The sequence below is a fragment of the Bos mutus genome, chromosome 10, assembly GCF_027580195.1.
Source record: "Bos mutus isolate GX-2022 chromosome 10, NWIPB_WYAK_1.1, whole genome shotgun sequence".
Lineage (NCBI taxonomy): Eukaryota > Metazoa > Chordata > Mammalia > Artiodactyla > Bovidae > Bos > Bos mutus.
The window spans coordinates 6,432,741-6,454,777 of NC_091626.1; the positions used below are offsets into that span (position 1 = coordinate 6,432,741).

At 38.5% G+C, this 22,037-nt stretch overlaps 1 protein-coding gene across 3 annotated transcripts in view; it reads right to left on the bottom strand.

Annotated features, from left to right (window-relative positions):
• The window catches only part of CERT1 (ceramide transporter 1), a 131,425-nt gene that overhangs the window by 90,441 nt on the left and 18,947 nt on the right, over positions 1-22,037 (bottom strand). The window lies entirely within an intron of this gene.

Below are 22,037 nucleotides of genomic sequence, written 5' to 3' on the forward strand. Positions count from 1 at the left end.
AAAAAGTGAAGAGGAGCTAAAAAGCCTCTTGATGAAAGTGAAAGTGAAAAAGCTGGCTTAAAGCTCAACATTCAGATCATGGCATCTGGTCCCATCACTTCATGGGAAATGGGGAAACAGTGGAAACAGTGTCAGACTTTATTTTTGGGGGCTCCAACATCACTACAGATGGTGACTGCAGCCAGGAAATTAAAAGACGCTTACTCCTTGGAAGAAAAGTTATGACCAACCTAGATAGCATATTCAAAAGCAGAGACATTACTTTGCCAACAAAGGTCCATCTAGTCAAGGCTATGGTTTTTCCTGTGGTCATGTATGGATGTGAGAGTTGGACTGTGAAGAAAGCTGAGTGCCAAAGAATTGATGCTTTTGAACTGTGGTGTTGGAGAAGACTCTTGAGGGTCCCTTGGACTGCAAGGAGATCCAACTAGTCCATTCTGAAGGAGATCAGCCCTGGGATTTCCCTGGAAGGAATGATGCTAAAGCTGAAACTACAGTACTTTGGCCTCTTCATGCAAAGAGCTGACTCATTGGAAAAGACTCTGATGCTGGGAAGGATTGGGGGCAGGAGGAGAAGGGGACGACAGAGGATGAGATGGCTGGATGGCATCACTGACTCGATGGATGTGAGTTTGAGTGAACTCCAGGAGTTGGTGATGGACAGGGAGGCCTGGCGTGCTGCAATTCACGGGGTCGCAAAGAGTCAGACACGACTGAGCGACTGAACTGAACTGAACTGAAAGTAGTGGGAATATCACTGAAAGCACAATTTTAAAAAGGGCAAAAGTAAGTTTTACTAAAGACATTTACTGATATTTTTCTGCTTTCATTATTCAAAAGTAAATTCTCATCATCAATAGTCTTTCATTAAATTTGATTTGATAAGATATTTTTATATTCTATCAAAAAATAACATTAACATCCTTCGAAATATCTCAAATTAACTTCTAGGCTTTTTTACATCTTTTAATAGCCAGGAGAGTCTCTATTGAAAAGCCAAAGTAAAATGAACACTACATCAGATCTATGTTAGAGGAAACTGCCTTCATCAAAATGTAAGCAATTAGTGCAAATGTAAAATATCTGGTTCAGTGTTTCACATTCTTCAAAACAATATATAAAATAAATATTTTATATACTTGTTTTTCTCTCAATGAATGAGTTCAAATATGACAGGATCATATCACAAATACAACCTCTTCTTCTACTGGATAAAGTACAATGTCCTCTTCTGTAAACTAGCTTAGCCTTAGAGGAAAGAGACTCCTCCCTGGTCTATATAGTAATAAACTTACTAGCTGAATGCAATCTACATATTGTGTTTATTCTCTCCCACCTTTAACAGTATCAATCTTTTATCTCCTTATCAGTTTATTCAACAAAAACAATATAAGCTAATTCCACAATGTTCTTTAGCCTATGAAACAATTTCTCTTTTAATATTAAGACAACTAATTCATGGCTCTGGCTAAAAGATAAAAGTTAAAGCTCTGAGTCACTATGTGCTGGGCATCGCAGGGAGGGAGTGCATGCTGGAAAGAAGAGACAGGAAGGGAAGGGACAAGACAGTGCACACCCTGCTTCAGTCACTATGAATATGGAAATACGCAAAAGACAACTTTAACACTCAAAAATATGACTGTAAACTTAACTGAAAGCTAAATATTCATAAATCTTAAGAATGAAGTCCAGTCATTAAGAAAAGCTTCTTGGAGGAAGGAAAGCATATGTACTATCTGAAAAACTAAGTAAATAATTTATCTGATCAGTCTACTGTTCTAAATAGCCCAGAGGTTTTTAAACTTTTACTATGAGATGTAATCATTATTATATTTCTAGTGACTATTCTTAAAAAGGATTTATATTTCATAGTGTTCAATATTTTCATTAGAGCTTTAGTAAATAAAAAGGTAATATATATATACAGTCATTGCTTATTTTTTGCTGGGGACTGTTTCAAGGACTCCTTTGGACACCAAAATTTCAGATGCCTAAGTCCGACACATAAAACAGCTCAGTACAACTAGCTCTCCTTATCTGCAGACCCTGAGTTAGTGGATATGGAGGGTCACCTATTGTTCAAAATTTACTAGTTTCCCCAGCCAATTCTTTTTCCAGCTTTCATATCTTCAAAATTTCCTTATAATCTTCCAAAGAGTCCCATGCCACATTTTAAATATTCCTAAAAACAGAAACTTGCCATTAAGCTTTCTCTGGGTGTGAATGACTTAATAAAACCTGAAATCAACGTAAGTAAACTTTGCCAAATTACTAAATCTGTTAAGTATATCAACTATGTTTTCTTTTCCCTATGTTTCAAAGTTTCAATATATGGAGAACTTTAAGCTTTTAATAGATAAAAATGTTATACACAGGAATGGAATAAAATGATACTCTGCAAATCTAGAATTAAAGAATTTGAAAACTTCATTGAATGTCACATTTATATGAGATGCAGTATCTCAATATCCGCTCAAAGAGATGGAGCTGACAGAACGTGTACACAAAGTAGCCATTTCTACCATCAGCAGTCTGAGGGATAGGTGACACAGAAGGGGGTCTACCAATTTTCAGGTGGCAGTATGTAAACGACACAGAAGTTTTGAATCCCTAAAAAGTCAAGATGTGCAGGAAGCGGCTAAAGAAATGACAGATTTGTTAAGAGGTGTGTTTAGGAGGGTAAATCAAAGTCTAGACAAAAAGTTTACACCATGTCTCAACACATACACACTCAAACACACAATACAACAGTCTCCCTTTATTTAAGAGAAATACATCCCAAGACCCCCAGTGGATGCCTGAAACTGTAGGTAGTACCAAATCCTACAGAGAGAACTGGCCTGTGAACAACAACAGGATTAGGGGTCTGGTGCTGCAGAAAGCCTGAGCGTCTTACAGTCATTCCTCTGCATCTGGGGTCACCATCCTCGAATTCAACCACTCCTGGATTGGGCAGTACTGTAGGTATTATACACTACTGAAAAATCCTGAGTGTAAGTGGATGTGTGGGGTTCAAACCTGTGTTGTTCAAGGGTCAACCGCCCTATGTGTTTTCCTATACAGGTATTAAGGAGCAGGTAGTATACACAGCATGGATATGGACAAAGGAACAAGCCATGGCCCACCAGGGACAGAGCAGCCTGCATGACATCTCATTATGCTGCTCAAAACAATGTGCCATTTAAAATTTATCAACTGTTTATTTCTGCAATTTTCCACTTAACACTTTCAGATCTTAAAGGTAACTAAAACTGCAGAAATCGAAACTGCTAATGGGTTGGAAGGAACTACTGTGGATAGTTAGACTTTAATTCAAAGAAAACTAATCTTATCTTTACTTAGAATTTAATTGTGGATATTTTATTCATCATGCTGCTGTTGCTGCTGCTAAGTCACTTCAGTCGTGTCCAACTCCATGCGACCCCATAGACGGCAGCCCACCAGGCTCCCCCGTCCCTGGGATTCTCCAGGCAACAACACTGGAGTGGGTTGCCATTTCCTTCTCCAATGCATGAAAGTGAAAAGTGAAAGTGAAGTCGTGGATTACTCTAAAAAAACACATCAAAATACTATTTATCTTGATTACTGAGTTTTTTGATGCTATCTTAAATTTTACAACTTAAGTTAGTCCCTCATTGGTCTTATCCTAGTTGTAGCCCTGACAGATGATTAGAAGAAAACCAATAAAGGATAAAGAACAAAATTAGATGAAAAAATACAAGAGGTGGTAGATGTAAGAGATGACATGAGCTACCTTCAGAAAAAAATAACTAAAAAATCTAAAGAAGAGATAAAGCAGCAAGCAATGAAAAGTAAGCTAAAAGAGCTAAAAAGAAATGAGTTGAAACCACATCAGAAGCAGCAATAAAAAGCAAATAAGTCTGTTTTCTAAACAGACTTGAGAAAAATACAAAGTGAAAGAAATATAATGAGTGAACAAAGGAGGTTAAGCAAATGATTTAACTGGTGTTTTAAAAGAGGAAAATGCAACAAATGTAACAAAAAATTCAAAGACACTATCTTCTTTTTTTAATCTTTTGACGCCACCAGGCAGGCATGTGGGATCTCTGGCCCTAAGGATCTTAGTTTTCTGACCAGGGATCAAACCTGCATTGGCAGCACAGAGTCTTGACACTGAACCACCAGGAAGTCCCGATACTATATTTAAATGAAATGTTCAATCACAGATCCAAATGACATATTATACCCAGGAAAAATGGTCGCAGGAAATAAACTCAATGTGAAGGCTTATTTTGTGAAATCAATTTAAGAAAGAAGAAAACGATTCTCAAGCTTTTTCCATTGTCACCCCTACTCCAAGAAAAAACAAATTCTCCTTAGTGAGAGAGATCAAACAGTAAGAACTAAGATTTTGTCCAGTTCATTTTTCTTGGAGGCCACATTAGATATTGTAAATACCTAAGATTATTTCACTTTCCCAAAAACCAAGTATAGGGGCCCACTGAGAATGAGAATGCACATGCTAGGGAAGAAAGCCAACAACATAAAGGAAAACGTAGATGGGCCTCATCCTTTACCATGTCAACATTCACTGTCAACAACAGATATACCAAAAGGTGAAATGGCATTTGTATCTACTCTTGGTCTGCCTTATTTGTTCTTAGGGCTGCTGTAACCAAAAAACCCAGCATACACTGGGTAGCCTTTAAAAAATTTTTTTTTATTATTATTTTTTTGTTTACTTTACAATATTGTATTGGTTTTGCCATACATCAACACGCATCCGCCACAGAAAAACACCAATATAGTATACTAATGCATATATATGGAATTTAGAAAGATGGTAACGACAACCCTATATGAGAGACAGTAAAAGAGACACAGATGTGTAGAACAGTCTTTTGGACTCTGTGGGAGAGGGAGGGGGGGGGATGATTTGGGAGAATGGCATTAAAACATGTATAATATCATATAAGAAACGAATCGCCAGTACAGGTTCGATGGGTAGCTTTTTTGATTGTTTTATTAGTGAAGTTTTACAATCTACCTACGTGGCGTGTGCTGCATGCTCAGTCTCGAAGTCGCATTTGACTCTTTGCAACCCAATGGACTGATGCCCGCCAAGTTCCTCTGTCAACACTGGACAGGGTTGCCATTTTCCTCCTCCAGGGGATCTTCCCAACCTAGGGGTGGAACCCATGTCTCCTGCACTGGCAGGCAGATTCTTTACCTCTGAGCCCTGGAAGCCCCCAAGGTAGCTTTAACAACAGAAATTTCTCTCAGTTCTGGAGGTATGAGCACGGGAGGGCGCTCAGGGAGGGCCTTCTTTCTGGTTTGCCGATGGCTGCCGTCTAGGTTTGTCCTCATGTGGAGGACAGAGAGCGCTTGGGTTTCTTCATCCTCTCATAAGGGTACCAGTGTCACCATGGGGGCTGTACTTACATGACCTCAACTAAATCCAAATTCCTCCCAAAGGCCCCACTTCCAAATTACCATCACAGTGAGAATTAAGGCTTTAACACATACCACAGCATCCATTATCTATCAAAATACCCTTACAAGAAAAGAGGCATATATCCACAAAGAAAAAGAAGGAAAACAGCTGCCAACAAAATTTAAAGCTGGAATGTGATAACTGACATTAACAGGCCTGAATATGCTGAAAAATAAATATATACAAGGAAAAAGACAAAAAAAAAGCCAATTTGTTTTGGAGGCATCAAGTAGCACTAAAGGTAAAGGCATGGGAAGAGCTGAAAACAAAACTAATCAAGAGTCATTAAAAAGTGGAACCAGACCCCTGGAACCTCATTTGCCTATCCCACTGTGCAGTAACATTAGAGGCCCCACCTCTCAGAGAGTTGGTACCAGACAGGTGTAGGAAGAAGGGACATTCCTATAAACAAGGAAAGGTGAAAAAGCAGACAAGGGAAAGTGTTCATATTAAAGGATTCTTTCCCTTACTTGATTCCCAAAAGTTCTGTACCCATACTTGTTCCTTCTATCTCCTTCTGCCTGTGAGGAAGATTCATCTGCAAGAAAACTAAGTAATCCGAGAGAAAAGACATATAGTAATAATACTTAGGGGTTTCATAACTGGACACTAAACCAATATGAAAGTTCTAAACCACAAAGATACAGAAAAATTACCTTTCAGAACTGGAAGATATGCTTTATCCAAAATGGAGAAGTAACCAAGAGAAGTAAGAAGCAATGGAGATCCAGGAAAAGAAGCAGCAAAGGGACTTCCCAGGAAGACATTAAGGAAAATGCCCACAGCAGAGTTATGTAGAAGATGGAAAAGTCTAGATTAGAACAGTATGACAGGATGATTTAGAAGGAATTTCTCTAGTGGGAGGAAAAGTAGAATAAAAAGATTAACTAAAAAAGTTAAACTCAGTGGAGAGGGTGTAGGAAGATTTCCCTAGAAATTCAAAGAAAGCCAACCAAATTTTAATAAAGTTTACTGACATATAATTAATATATAATGAACTATCCATTTAAAGTGTACAATTCAATGGTATTTTCACTTGTATATAACCCATGAAATCAATACCATATCAGGACAGAAATGTTTTCATTTCTGTAGCCCCCAAAGGACTTATCCTGCCTGCAGAATATCTATTCCTTTGTCACCAGCTTCCAGAAACCAAGGATCTTCTTCCTTTCACTGTATATTGGTGTTCACTTTTTCTAAATTTATATAAATGTAATCAGATAGTAAATACTGTTTTTAGTATAACTATCTTGAGATTTACTCATTCTGCTGTGTCTTATTGATAACTTATTCTTCCTATTGCTGAGAAGAGTTTAATAATGTTGGATATAACATATTTTACTTATTCATACCTGCGGTTGGTCAAAAGTTCATGTCTTGTAAGGATACAAATTTTACTTCTTTTGACTTAGAAATGGGCTGACTCATAAAACAGATAAACAGTCAACTTTAAAGAACTGATGAAAGTAGCTGCAGCCATTTTACATTCTCACTGGCAGTCTTATCACATCTACTTACTCCACATCCCTGCTTGATTTACGTATAGGATTCTATTCTGTTCCCCTGATCTATAATGTCTATTCTTACTCCAATAACAGTATTTTAATTACTGTTGCTTAACAGCAAATCTTGAAATCATGTAGTATTATGTCCTCAAACTAAACTTTTTTTAAAAACCCGCTTTGGCTAGTCTAGGTAGTTTGCATTAGAAATTGTAGTAACAAGGGCATTAATATCTTAGATTTTTATAGATTATTATGTTAAGATGTGATACTGTAACAATGCTGAGCCTTCTAATCTATGGACATAATCTCTCTCCATTTAGGTCTTCTTTATCTTGACAATCTCACACAGTTTGCAGGTAACAGTGTCCAAAGTACAGTATACAATGTTAGACTGATTCCTGAAGTAATTTTTTTATGCTACTGTGTATGGAATTGTTTTAAAAATTCAAGTAGTGTTTACTAAGAGTTCGCACACCACAAATGGAAAGATCCTGCCTGCCTCAATGAAAATCAAAGATCCTACATGCCATAACCAAGATGCAGCACAGCCAAACAAATAAGTATTTTTAAAAAGTCAGTTTGCTTAGTGTATATGATAGTACATTTTTTAACTGTATATTAACCTTATATTCTATGGGGTTCCCTTGTGGCTCAGCTGGTAAAGAACCCACCTGCAATGCACAAGACCTGGGTTCGATCCCTGGGTTGAGAAGATCTCCTGGAGAAGGGAAAGGCTACCCACTCCAGTATTGTGGCCTGGAGAATTCCATGGACTGTCCATGGGGTCACAAAGAGTCGGACACGACTAAGTGTCCATCTTGCAAAATTTACTTAGTAGTTCTCAAAACTGTTTACCTAATAAATTTGAAGGAATAAAGAACAACGTCGAGTTTCCCTGATAGCTCAGTTGGTAAAGAATCCACCTGCAATGCAGGAGACTCCAATTCAATTCCTGGGTAGGGAAGATCCCCTGGAGAAGGGATAGGCTACCAGTATTCTTGGGCTTCCCTTGTGGCTCAGCTGGTAAAGAATCCACCTGCAATGAGGGAGATCTGGGTTTGATCCCTGGGTTGGGAAGATCCCCTGGAGAAGGGAAAGGCTACCCACTTCAGTACTCTGACCTGGAGAATTCCAAAGACTGTATAGTTCATGGGTCGCAAAGAGTCAGATACGACTGAGCGACGTTCATTTTCACTTTCAGAGAACGATGTCACCTGCAAACGGCTTTACTTTAGCCTCTCTGATATTTATGTCTTTTAATATTTTTTTTCCCTTGCCTTACTGAAATGACCAGGATGTCCAGAACAATGTTAAACAGAAGTGGTAAGGGCAGATATCTTTGGCCTATACCTAATCTTAGGGGAAAGGCATAGTATTTCATCATTAAGCTTGATGTCAGTTGTATGTTTTTGTGGATGCTTTCATTCAGTTAAGTTCAGTTCAGTCGCTCAGTCGTGTCCGACTCTTTGCGACCCCATGAATCACAGCACGCCAGGCCTCCCTGTCCATCACCAACTCCCGGAGTTCACTCAGACTCACGTCCATCGAGTCAGTGATGCCATCCAGCCATCTCATCCTCTGTCGTCCCCTTCTCCTGCCCCCAATCCCTCCCAGCATCAGAGTCTTTTCCAATGAGTCAACTCTTTGCATGAGGTGGCCAAAGTACTGGAGTTTCAGCTTTAGCATTATTCCTTCCAAGGAAATACCAAGGCTGATCACTGGTTGGATCCCCTTGCAGTCTAAGAGACTCTCAAGAGTCTTCTCCAACACCACAGTTCAAAAGCATCAATTCTTCGGCACTCAGCTTTCTTCACAGTCCAACTCTCACATCCATACATGACCAGTGGAAAAACCATAGCCTTGACTAGACGGACCTTTGTTGTCAAAGTAATGTCTCTGCTTTTCAATATGCTATCTAGGTTGGTCATAACTTTTCTTCCAAGGAGTAAGCATCTTTTAATTTCATGGCTGCATTAGGTTGATGTTATTTCTAGTTCTCTAAGAATTTTTATTTTCAATACTAAGTAGTATTGAATTTTGTCAAACACTTCTTTTTTACTTGTCTGCCTTTACTGAAATTTGTTACAAATTTTTCTCTTTCATTTGTTAATACAGTGAATTAAAACGACTGATTTAATAAAATTATATTAACCTTGCATTTCTGGGATAAACAACACTTAGTCCTTTTTATGTACTATTGGACTTGATTTGCTAATATTTTGCAAAGGAATACAGTGTTTATGTCTACCAGAGATACCAAGCTGTAATTTTATATTCTTGCAATTTGTCTGATAGGCCTAGGTGTCATGGTTATACTGCCCACATAATGTGTGTTGTAAAGAGTCTGTGTAAGATTGGGATTATTTCATTGAATATATGAAAGAATATGGTGGTGAAATCTTATGGGTGTGTTTTCTTGGTTAGGCAGGAATTTAAAAATTCAATGTTTTAGACATTGCTTTATTTACATTTTTAGTATCTTAAAAGCAGTAAGAGGGGAAAATATAACCCTGTGCTGTGCTTAGTCTCTCGGTTGTGTCTGACTCTGAGATCCCGTGGACTGTAGCCCACCAGGCTCCCCTGTCCATGGGGACTCTCCAGGCAAGAATACTGGAGTGGGCTGCCATGCCCTTCTCCAGGAAATATAACCTTATTATTTACCCATATATTTATTTTCTCTATGCTCTTCATTAGCGCCTAAAGATCTGACTTTGCCTCTGGTATATTTCCCTTCAGCAAGAAAAACTTCCTTTAGCATTTCTTGTTAAGGCAGGCCCATCCACAACAAGTTCTCTTAATTTTCCTTCATCTGAAAACATCTTTATTTCATTTTTGAAGGATAATTTTCATTGAATACAGAATTCTGAATGGAAAGTTTTTTGTCTTTGAGCCTCTACGGTTTCTAATGAGAAGTGTATGGTAACTTGAATCACTGTCCCCCAATATGTATGGTATTTCTCTATGGCTACTTGCAGCATTTTTTTACCTTTGGTTTTTACAGTTTGACTATGATTACTATGATTATCCTGTTACGTGTCTGTTAAGTTTGGGGAATCTGTAAATTTATATTTTTCACCAAATTTGCTAAGATTTTACCATAAGTTCTTCAGTTTTTTTTTTTTCCCTTTTTCCTCTCCTGAGATTTCTAAAGGCCATTTAATTAGAAATTGCCTCAGAGATCCCTGACATTCTGTTCATTTAAAAACAAACACAAAATCCTAAACATCTGTTATTAAGAATGACTTCTTTTGCTCTAAATTCAAAATCTTGATTTTCTGTCATCTTCATCTGCTACAAATCCTATACAGTGAATGTTTTTCATTTCAGATGGCATTCCTTTCAGTCCTATTGGTTCTTTTATACGTATTCTTTGTCTCTTCTGAAACTACCTTTTATTCATTATAAGCGTATTCTCTTTTACCTAAAAAAATTATAAATAATTATAATTTACCTCAAATTATTATAAAAATAATTTTACTTTAAAACCTTCATCAGATAATTCCAATATCTTTAACTTCGCATTTATTCATGTCTTTGCCCTTGAGAATGTATTTCAATTTCCTGGCTCTTTGTATGTTGAGGGAGTTTATCTTGGACATTGCGAATGTTAGGTTGTGAATTCTGGATTCTATCGTATTATTCTGAAAAATACTATTTTGTTTCAGTGGGCAAAAATTTTTGCAGGCCAATTCTTTTGTGTGTTTAATGGGCAGCATCTAGGACCTTAGTTCAGAAGGTTTTGGTCTGGCCTGTACATACACTGCTGAGGATCAAGTACAAATCTGCGCAGAGAGTTAAACTCAGAATCTGGGGTTCTTCTTCTCTGGCTTTTTTTTTTTTTCTGGATTATTCATTAACTGGACCCCTCCTGGTTCTTACAGCTAAAAAGATGGCAGTTTTCTTTAAAGGAGTTTTAACATCCCCAAGTCTCTGCCACAGTACCAGTGACTCAGGTAACACCCCAGACTGCTTTCCATCTGTCTCATGCGTGCATGGCTCAAGAGTCAGCCAGAGACTTGGGGAGAGTTTATACACACAATTTTGAGTTCCCCTTCTTTGGCTTCTCATTTGCAGGATTCCCTCATTCTCCAGCAGCCCCAGATAGCAATAAAGAAGGCAGAAAAAACTTGTGCTTTTGTCTACTGCTCCCCATTAGGATCTATCCAGCAGAGATTGTTAGCCCTGGCAATGGCAGTCAGCTCCAGTTTCCATACTCATTTAGAATTCCCGGAACCAGACTCGGTGAAGTATAAGGGGTGGGGGAGGACAGGCTAAGCACCATGCTTATTTGTGCCACAGAACTACAGAAAGAATAAAAGAATGAGAATCAGTAATTTGAAGCTACAGACAGACTGATTAAAAGAAACAATTAGTCTGCCTAGACAACAGCTCTAAAAATAGCCAAACTACCACTCCAGCAGAAGATTAGAGTTTTCTATTTGGGTATGTTGAACTATAGGAACCCCTAAACTAATAGCTATCAAGGAAGGCTGAAGAAAGGGTTCAATATTTAAAAGAGGAAGACAAAGTCTACAGTGAGTAATAAGACCCCACTCCCACCACAAGATTCCACCTCCAAAGCAGTCAAGCAGTATGTCAAGGCTGTATATTGTCACCCTGCTTATTTAACTTCTATGCAGAGTACATCATGAGAAATATTGGACTGGATGAAGCACAAGCTGGAGTCAAGATTGCTGGGAGAAATATCAATAACCTCAAATACACAGCTGACACCATCCTTATGGCAGAAAGTGAAGAACTAAAGAGCCTCTTAATGAAAGTGAAAGAGGATAGTGAAAAAGTTGGCTTAAAACTCAGCATTCAGAAAATTAAGATCATAGCATCTGGTCCCATCACTTCATGGCAAATAGATGGGGAAACAGTGGAAACAGTGACAGACTTTATTTTGGGGGGCTCCAAAATCACTGCAGATGGTGAATGCAGCCATGAAATTAAAAGACACTTGCTCCTTGGAAGAAAAGTTATAATCAATCTGCTGCTGCTGCTGCTAAGTCGCTTCAGTAGTGTCCAACTCTGTACAACCCCATAGATGGCAGCCCAACAGGCTCCCCCGTCCCTGGGATTCTCCAGGCAAGAACACTGGAGTGGGTTGCCATTTCCTTCTCCAATACATGAAAGTGAAAAGTGAAAGTGAAAGTGGGGTGGCGAAGAGTCAGACACGACTGAGCAGCCCACCAGGCTCCTCCATCCACAGGATTTTCCAGGCAAGACCGCTTAATAAAAAGCAGAGACATTACTTTGCCAATAAAGGTCCATCTAGTCAAAGCTATGGTTTTTCCAGTAGTCATGTATGGATGTGAGAGTTGGACTATAAAGAAAGCTGAGCACCAAAGAATTGATGCTTTTGAACTGTGGTGTTGGAGAAGACTCTTGGACTGCAAGCAGAGCCAATCAGTCCATCCTAAAGAAAATCAGTCCTGAATATTCATTGGAAGGACTGATGCTGAAACTCCAATACTTTGGCCACCTGATGTGAAGAATTGACTCATTTGAAAAGACTCTGATGCTGGGAAAGATTGAAGGCAGAAGGAGAAGGGGATGACAGAGGATGAGATGGCTGGATGGCATCACTGACTCAATGGACATGAGTCTGAGTAAACTCCTGGAGTTGCTGATGGACAGGGAGGCCTGGCATGCTGCGATTCATGGGGTCACAAAGAGTCAGACACGACGGAGCAACTGAACTGAACTGAAAGCAATCAAGGCTCCTAGAGATATGGGTGATTCCTGGGCTAGAATAGGTAAGGTACACAATGAACTTAGAAAATCTTGAGCCTAAAAGTAAGGGGGTACTTTTTAGCGGTGGGGAGGTGGTCCTGGGGGAGAATGTCAAAAGGACCAAAGAAACAGCTCTCAAAGGACTTCAGTTACCCAAATCAAGGGCAATTAGATCATCAAAATACGTAAGTACAGTAGTGGATTATAGTTCACTGAATAATTCAGGAATGTATGAGTCCATTCTGTTAACAAATGGAACAAAAACAGAGGGCTTTTAAAGAACAAAAAAGAAGAATGCTGACATAAATGTGAAAAGGGTTCATAGAACTGGAAAATCTCCATTTTGCAATCATTACAGAAATCACTGGGTGAGGCAGGCATCATAAAAGATTATTAAATCAAAAAGGGGGAAGAGTCTGATGAAGAATAGGATTTTTATACATGGTCTTAAACGTATTCCCAGAGAGCTAACATTTTAAGTTCAAGGAGAAGAACAGTCACTACAAGCAGGAAAACTGGACAATCCCTTGACTGGATGATTAAAATTAACATCACATGAGATGCAGACAGAAACATGTGCCTCTGATGTAGTATCATGAGAAGGATATCATATCATCTGGTAGTTATTTTACCAAGGATGAACAACCTGAGTCTAATCAGGAAAAACTGTAGGACAAACTCTGAATGAATAAAATTCTATGAAATAACTAGTCTATATTTTTTAAAAACATGAATGTTATGCCAGGCAAAGAATGGCTAAGGAACTGCTCCAGATTAAAAGAAACCAAGAGACATGAAAATTAAATGCAATATATACTCTGAACTGGATTCTGACTGGAAGGAAAAAATATGCTATAAAGGAAACTGCTGGACTAAGTGATAAATGTAGACTGTAGATTAGAAAAAGGTATTACATGAAACTTCTTGTATTTTTGATAGCCAAATTACATATTTAGTAAGAGAGTATCTTTTGGAAATTATACACTAAAGTATGCATGATGTATACTACGTATTCTCAAATGACCAAGAAAAAAAAAGTGTGTGTGTGTGTGTAGAGGGAAAGAATGGTGAAAGAAATAATGTTAAAATACTGTTGATCACTTATTAAGAAAATGAAGATCATGGCATCTGGTCCCATCACTTCATGGGAAATAGACGGGGAAACAGTGTCAAACTTTATTTTTTGGGGCTCCAAAATCACTGCAGATGGTGACTGCAGCCATGAAATAAAAGACGCTTACTCCTTGGAAGAAAAGTTATGACCAACCTAGCCTAGATAACATATTGAAAAGCAGAGACATTACTTTGACAACAAAGGTCCGTCTAGTCAAGGCTATGGTTTTTCCAGTGGTCATGTATGGATGTGAGAGTTAGACTGTGAAGAAAGCTGAGCGCCAAAGAATTGATGCTTTTGAACTGGTGTTGGAGTTGACTCCAACAACTGTGGTGTTGGAGAAGACTCTTGAGGGTCCCATGGACTGCAAGGAGATCCAGCCAGTCCATTCTAAAGGAGATCAGCCATAGGATTTCCTTGGAAGGAATGATGCTAAAGCTGAAACTACAGTACTTTGGCCACCTCATGCGAAGAGTTGACTCATTGGAAAAGACTCTGATGTTGGGAGGAACTGGGGGCAGGAGGAGAAGGGGACGACAGAGGATGAGATGGCTGGACGGCATCACCGACTCGATGGACTTGAGTTTGGGTAAACTCTGGGTGTTGGTGATGGACAGGGAGGCCTGGCGTGCTGCGATTCATGGGGTCTCGAAGAGTCGGACATGACTGTGCGACTGAACTGAACTGATTGCTTATTGGCCTTTTGGCTGAGACTAAGAGTAAAATGCTGGTGAATCTAGGTGTTCTTTGGAGTTATCTACATTACTCTGACAACTTTTCTGTATTAAGTTATTTTAAAATAAAAAGTTAAAAATGATACATTAAAAGATACCAGTAATAAACTCTGTGCTTTCTCTACTGTCAACAGTTCCCTGTGAGAGTCAGTTGCTCAGTCTCTCCTTGTATCTCATTGTCAAGGGGAGCCAATGTCATCAAACATTTGAGAAAACTTTTAACATTAAAATCAAAGACTAAACACACCAGGGGCGGGGCAGGGTGGGGGGCGGTGGATTAGGGGGAAGAATTCTGAAGAAATCAATGATGTAAGGACCAAAAGATAAATTCATACACACATACACACAGTGTGATTCATGCACACACAAACATGCACAAAACTTGTAACTCCAAACAGGCCCTCTTCCTTGACATGTTGACTTTGAGTTAATTGCCTCCTCCATCTTCTCTTGAACGCCTAAGAGGCACCTCAATATATCCAAAACTGATTAGCTGATTTACCTCCAAAATGTCTCCTTTTGCAGGCTTCCTTTCACATTTCTGTAAATGGTAACTATGGGTTGCTTAGACCTGAAATCATCTGACTCCTCATGTTCCTCACACCTCACAAGGAATCCATCAACAAATCTGCAAATTTTATCAGCTCTACCTTCAGAATAATCTGGAATCCAACCATTTCTCATAATCTTCACCAACACAACTCTGGTCCAAGCCACCATTTCTCATCTGCATTACTTGCAAGAGCCTCCTATGGCTGCCTGATTTTATTTTCCTGCTTCCATTCCTGCCTCCGACAGTTTATTCTTAACACAGCAGCCAAAAGTGATCCTGTTACAAGGATCAAATCACTCCTCTGTTCAAGCCTCCAATAACTTCCCAGCTCACTCAGCATGAAAGCCAAAGTACTTATAACGACTCACAGTCAGGCTCCACATGGTCAGGTCCCACAGCCTCCTGCCTTCTTTGTCTACTCCACTCCAGCCATACAGGCCTCCTTACAATTGCTTCAAGTGGTCCAGGAGGGTCTTTACAACTGCTGTTCCTTTCCCAGTCACCTCTCCCCTTACTCCTTTTCCTCTTTGAAATTTCTTTTCAAATACTCCATTTCACTTATTATAAAAACTACCCCCTTTATCTCTAAAATATGGACAAATCTTACAATTTGATATCAACTAAAACTGGCAAGGTGGCATATAAAATAATGGCTTATTGTAAATTTAGTGGCATCAAACTCATTAAAATACCAGTAATACTTTGCCAGGGAAACCTTCCCAGATCACCCTATAAAAAACGATGCTTAAAAAACAAAACTTTCTTAACAAATATGTGTTAGTGTAAGAGAGCAGATTCAAGAACAGATTCCCAGACAAGGTCACTCTGATCAACTTCAAGGCCCCTAGCTGCAAACTATCTTCCCCCCAATTTTTTGTTTTTGTTCCCCCCAGTTGTAAGGAGGCCTGTATGGCTGGAGTGGAGTAGACAAAGGCGGCAGGAAGTTGTGGGACCTGACCATGTGGAGCCTTACTGTGAGTTGTTATAAGTACTTTGGCTTTCATACTGAGTGAGCTGGGAAGTTATTGGAGGCTTGAACAGAGGAGTGATTTGATCATTGTAACAGGATCACTTTTGTAAACCTAATTTGCAAATCTTCAGAAAAATATACAGGAAGATAAAATTATAAGTATTCATTATTCAACTTTTTTCTTTTAACCCTCTGGGTTGTTTGTCTCTTATTTTTACCTCAATTTTGATAATTTCTGAATAAACAAAATGGTTTCAATATCTATCCTCAAATCAAGGGCTGACCATGATCCAGGCAGCCTCAATTTTTTCTTTTTTAATATGCTTTGACATGAGTGTTGTCCAATACAGTAGTCACTAGCCAGGTGTGACTGATTTGAACCAAGATGTGCTAGAAGTGTAAAATATCATACACTCTGCATTTTGAAGACTTGGCATGAAACATCTTAGTAATAATATTTTATGACTATAAATCAGGATAATATTTTAGATACATATAGAAAACTTTTAATTACATATATGTGACTTGCCAGGTGGCACTAGTGGTAAAGGACCTGCCTGCCAATGTGGGAGACCTAAGAGACGTGGGTTCGAGCCTTGCATCAGGAAGATCCCCTGGAGGAGAGCATAGCAACCCACTCCAGTATTCTCGCCTGGAAAATCCCATGGAGGAGCCTGGTGGGCTACAGTCCATAGGGTCTCAAAGAGTCCAACACGACTGAAGCGACTTAGCACACAGCGCGTGTGGCTTGCACTTGGGACTCACATTATATTTCTATAAGACAAACATGATGTAAAGCATTCATTTATCTATCTAACTAACCAACTAACCATCTATCTGTAACCAACTAACAGATAAAATGGTTATGAGTACCTCTGATTTACCAAGTACTAGTCAAGGCACCCAGGATACAGTGATGAGGAAGAACAGACACAGTTCCTAACTGCAGAGCTCACATTAACCAAATCATAAGAACTGCAAAACTTCAACCGCAACTACAGATAAGAAAGGTGTACTGCCATCCCCTTCCTCTCTTGCCCTCAATCTTTCACAGCATCAACTCTTCACATCAGGTGGCCAAAGTATTGGAGCTTCAGCATCAGTCTTTTCAACGAATATTCAGGTTGATTTTCTTTAATACTAACTGGTTTGGTCTCCTTGCAGTCCAAGGGACTCTCAAAGAGTCTTCTCCAACACCACAGTTCAAAAGCATCAATTCTTTGGTGCTCAGCCTTCTTTATAATCCAACTCTCACATCCATACATGACTACTAGAAAAACCACAGCTTTGACTAGACAGACCTTTGTCAGAAAAGTAATGTCTCTGCTTTTTAATACACTGTCTAGGTTTGTCACAGCTTTTCTTCCAAGGAGCAAGAGTCTTTCTAATTTCACGTCTTCAGTGACCGTCTGCAGTGATTTTGGAGCCCGAGAAAATAAAACCTGTCATTTTTTCCATTTTTTCCCCATCTATTTACCATGAAGTGATGGCACAGGATGCCATCATTTTAGTTTTTTGAATGCTGAGTTTCAACCCAGCTTTTTCACTCTCCTCTTTCACCTTCATCAAGAGGCTCTTTAGTTCCTCTTCACTTTCTGCCATCTGTATATCTGAGGTTATCAATATTTCTCCTAGTAATCTTGATTCCAGCTTGAGATTCATCCAGCCCAGCATTTTGCATGATGTACTCTACATATAAGTTAAATAAGCAGGGTGACAATATACAGCCTTGACATACTCCTTTACCAATTTGGAACCAATCCATTGTTTCATGTCTGGTTCTAACTGTTGCTTTTTGACTTGCATAGATTTCTCAGGAGGCAGGTAAGGTGGTCTGGTATTCCTATCATTTGAAGAATATTCCACAGTGACCGTGGTATCCACACAATCTTAAGGCTTTAGCGTAGTCAAAGAAGCATAATGCTGGACTTTATAACCAGAGCTTCTTACTCATTAGGTCTGAGGTAGGGCTTGAGAATTTGTATTTCCAACAAGTCCACAGCTGATACTGATACTACTGGCCTGGATATCATATTTTAGGTATAATGTCAATGCCCTCTGCTTATGTTCCTTTTATTTAATATTTCCTTGTTTTGAAGTGGCACATTTCCCAGAAGAAACATCTGTGGAATGTTTTTTACTTATTATTATGAGAATTCTCAAACATATGCAAAAATAATGAACCCCCATGCCACTATTCAGCTTCAACAATTACCTCACCGTCATTTTCATTTCATCAACACCCTCCACCAATTCATGCCTGAATAAATGGATTATTCTGAAGAAAATTCAAAACATATCATTTCATCCATAGATATTTAATTACGTATCTCTAAAATAAAACATTTTTCAAAAACCACAAGAAGTAAATTTTTTAAGACCTTCATATTTTAAAATGCTTTTATCTGCCCTTATACTTCCTTAGTGGTTCAGCTAGATACAGAACTCTATGTTGAAAATATTTCTTCACAAGGCAAGTATGACCTTTTCTATTTTACCTACCAGCGTTGTTCTCGAAAAGCCCACAGCTATTTTGAATCCTTGTCCTTTGTTGTGATCTCCCCCCACCTGCCGCCGAACCATTCAGGATATTTTTTCTCCGAAGTGGTCTGACTCACCTCAAAATATGTCTTTCACGATTTTTTTGTTTGTTTTTCACCTATGGTGTTGGATCTTCATTGGCCCTTTCAGTGTGAGAATCCATGCTCTTAACTTCTGTAAATGTTTCTCATATTCTTGCATTGAAAGTTGCTTTCTTTTCTCTCTTTCTGAAGCTCCCACAGTTCACATATCAAATCTCTTTCTTTAGTTTACCTTTTCTCCTGTTTCCTATCCTTTTGCTTTTTGCTACTTGTTGGGAAATGTGTATAATTCTACCTTCCAATTCGTTTGATTTTTTTAAATCACTGACCATATTAATAATTTCTAAGAGCTCTTTTTTACCTTCCTCCTTTCTTATAGTATACTTTTTTGGATTAATGATTCCAAATACTCATTTTAGCTCTTTGAGAAAAGTAACAAATTTTCTTATTTTGTGGAATATTTGAGTAATCTATTGCCTAGTATTACATTTACTCTCTTGATTTCATTTATACTGAAAACTTTCCTCACAGGCCTGGTAGTGTTGACTGTTCATTTCTAAAAGTGAGGGATCTAAAAGCTGCCTGGAAGCTATAAGGCTATGGGTAGTTTAATCAAAGATGGGATTCACTGTGGGATAATCTAGGTAGTTGGGTGACTTTGTTGGGGAAGTTCCAGTGCTATTGTTAGGTATTTCCTCTGAAGGTTGGTCAGATTCTCTAGAAGACTCTAGCAACCTCCTCCTCTGAGGATGAAAGTTTATTAGCTAGTGTTTTGGGAATCAAGTTGGGAATAGGAATGGGATGGGTTAAAGGGAGCTCTCAATATTTTATCAGCATACTTTCTTTAATCTCCCTTTATTCAGTGATTCCTTGCTTTAATTTTTTTCTAGTGCACATTTCTCCACTTTCCAACCCAGAAAACACTATTTTATCCACTGTAAAAGAACAATGCACCATCTTTTGTCAGGTGAGGGGTGGGTCAATTATCCAACTGCACAAAGTTGTGTGAGAAAAATCTGAGGATGTGATTGTTTCTTAAGCTCACATTTGACTCATCTTGCTTATTTACAACTTCCACTCTCAATTCTTATTTCAAGAGGTATCTGGTACTACTAAAGTATTACATGATTGTGACATAAATCAAGTTCACAGTATTCCCAACTCATAGCTTAGGAGTTGGATTTCTCAGATCTACAAACTCACTTAGCACTTGTCCATGTTTTTCCAGCTTCTAAAACTCTGTCTTCTATTGTCTCCTTGGGACTTCCCTAATGGCTCAGATGGTGAAGAATCTGCTAACAAAGCGGGAGACCTGGGTTTGATCCCTGAGTCGGAAAGATGCCCTGGAGAAGGGAATGGCGACCCACTCCAGTATTCTTGCCTGGAGAATTCCATGGACAGAGGCTACAGTCCATGGGATTGCAAAAGGTCAGACACAACTGAGTGACTAACACATACATTATCTCCTTACCTTTCTCCCTTTCGGGATTAAAAATCTGTTTTTTAACTCTATTTCTAAACTAAAGAGCCTCTTGATGAAGGTGAAAGAGGAGAGTAAAAAAGCTGGCTTAAAACTCAATAGTCAGAAAATGAAGATCATGGCATGAGGTCCCTTCAGCCCTTCAGTCCATGGCAAATAGATGGGGAAACAATGGAAACAATGACAGACTCTATTTTTGGGGGGCTCCAAAATCACTGCAGATGGTGACTGCAGCCATGAAATTAAAAGACGTTTGCTCCTTGAAAGAAAAGCTATGACAAACCTAGACAGCATATAAAAAGCAAAGACATCACTTGGCTGACAAAGGTCCATCTAGTCAAAGCCATAGTTTTTCCAGCAGTCATTTTTGGATGTGAGAGTTGGACCATAAAGAAAGCTGAGTGCCAAGGAATTCATGCTTTTGAACTATGGCGTTAGAGAAGACTCCTCAGAGTCCCTTGGACTGCAAGGTGATCAAAACAGTCAATTCTAAAGGAAATCAACCCTGAATGTTCATTGGGAGGACGGATACTGAAGCTGAAACGCCAATACTTTGGCAAACTGATGCGAAGACCTGACTCATCAGAAAAGACCCTGATGCTGGGAAAGATTGAAGGCAGGGGGAGAAGATGACGACAGAGGACGAGATGGTTGGATTCCATCACTGACTCAATGGACATAGTTTGAGCAAGCTCTGGGAGATGGTGAAGGACAGGGAAGCCTGGTGCTGTGGTCCAATGGAGTTGTAGAGTTGGACACAACTGAGAGACTGAACAACTATTCTTTTTATGGGCAAAGAGATACAGTACATGAATCTTTACCTAGAAGAACTTCCTAATTTTTTAAAAGCCAAATGAAACCTCACTTTATGAAATTGGGTTTGTATTTAAGTTTTCAAGAATTATTACCCAATCCAGTCTCCTTCCCTCAAGACACCATCCTTGTAGAGATAACCTGAATTTCTGGATGAGTGTCAACTGGTCATGATGTCTTAGTTTCTTGTACCCTCATAATCAATTTATAATGATCTTTTTCTTTCTTAAGAGATAAATCCTCATTTTTTAAAAGATGAAAATATAGGAAAGCATATTTTTGGAAGTAATTTTTGGGTAATATATATTCTCTAACTTAGGGACTAAGAACATATCTCATTCTTTTTATCAGCTATGTTTCCTTCCTTAAATGAAGAAAGGACAGAGATTAAGTCTACACAGCAATCACTCCAAGGAAGAAGCTCAAGAGTAATACCAATTTCCCTAGTGAAATCACTACATGATGAGTCATTAGCTTGTAATTTTCAATCTAAAGCTTTGTAATTTTAATTAAGTGGCTGTGTGCCACTGAAGACCAAACTAAAAATCTTGAAATTAAGCAAAATATACATACAAATAGGTTCTAAATATGTTATTTTCTAATGACAGTGACAAAAATCAGTCTGTTAGTTTGGCAGAAAATATTACCACATACCTGAAATTATGATATATAGAATATATAAAGAACTTTCGTAACTCAACAGCAAGAAGGCAAACAGAAATGAGATTTGAAAAGATGCATTACCAAAGAGATACAAATAACAAGCAGATGAAAAGATGTACAACATGATTAGTCATTAGGAAAATGCAAATTGAAGCCACAATGATATCACTATACAACTACTAGAATAGTTAAGATAAAAAATCAACCAAATAAAAAAATAAAAAAAAAAAACAAGCAATGAAAAAAATGTTGAGCAACTGTAATACATTGTTGGTAGACATATAAAATGGTACTGCCACTTTGGAACACAGCTTGGCAGTTTCTTATAAAGTTAAACACACTCTTACCAATTCCAAACCCAAAAGAAATAAAACATTATATTTACACAAAGACCTGTACTTGAATTATTAGCAGCTTACTTATGGT